Source organism: Octopus bimaculoides, chromosome 11 (genome assembly GCF_001194135.2).
Source record: "Octopus bimaculoides isolate UCB-OBI-ISO-001 chromosome 11, ASM119413v2, whole genome shotgun sequence".
Classification (NCBI taxonomy): Eukaryota; Metazoa; Mollusca; class Cephalopoda; order Octopoda; family Octopodidae; genus Octopus; species Octopus bimaculoides.
In genome coordinates, this window is record NC_068991.1 from 39,926,530 (window position 1) to 39,927,073 (window position 544).

At 30.7% G+C, this 544-nt stretch overlaps 1 long non-coding RNA gene across 1 annotated transcript in view; it reads right to left on the reverse strand.

Annotated features, from left to right (window-relative positions):
- The window catches only part of LOC128249032 (uncharacterized), a 5,550-nt gene that overhangs the window by 4,132 nt on the left and 874 nt on the right, over positions 1–544 (reverse strand). The window lies entirely within an intron of this gene.

The window sequence follows — 544 nt, forward strand, 5'->3', positions numbered from 1 at the left end:
ATATATATATATATATATAAATATATATATATGTATATTCTATGTATGTATATATTTTTACACGCATATAGGTATGTATGTATCTTTCTATCTATCTATCTATTTATCTTTTTCTCTGTATCTCTCTACCCCCCCCTCTCTCTCTGTATACATACACACACACACACACGCACGCATATATATATATATATATATATATATATATAGATCCATTCCACTTACACAGGTATACCTATCCTCTATCACTTCATCAACCAAACACCTTTTCTCCAAGAGTTGGCTCACTGCCTCAAGCATGTCATTTCCTCCTCTTCTTCTCCATTTTTCTTCGTGCCTTTATGTAAGTCTATTTCCGTATCTTACCATCTGTTTTTCTCACACTCTCTCTTTCTTAGTATCTCTTCTCATTTTTTAATATTTTTTATATATTTTTTCTACTTCCTTTACGGCAAGGATTGCAATGTACCTGTTTATGTATATGAGTGTGCGCATCGATATATATGTATGTGCATGTATGTGTATGAATGTATATATATATTTATAT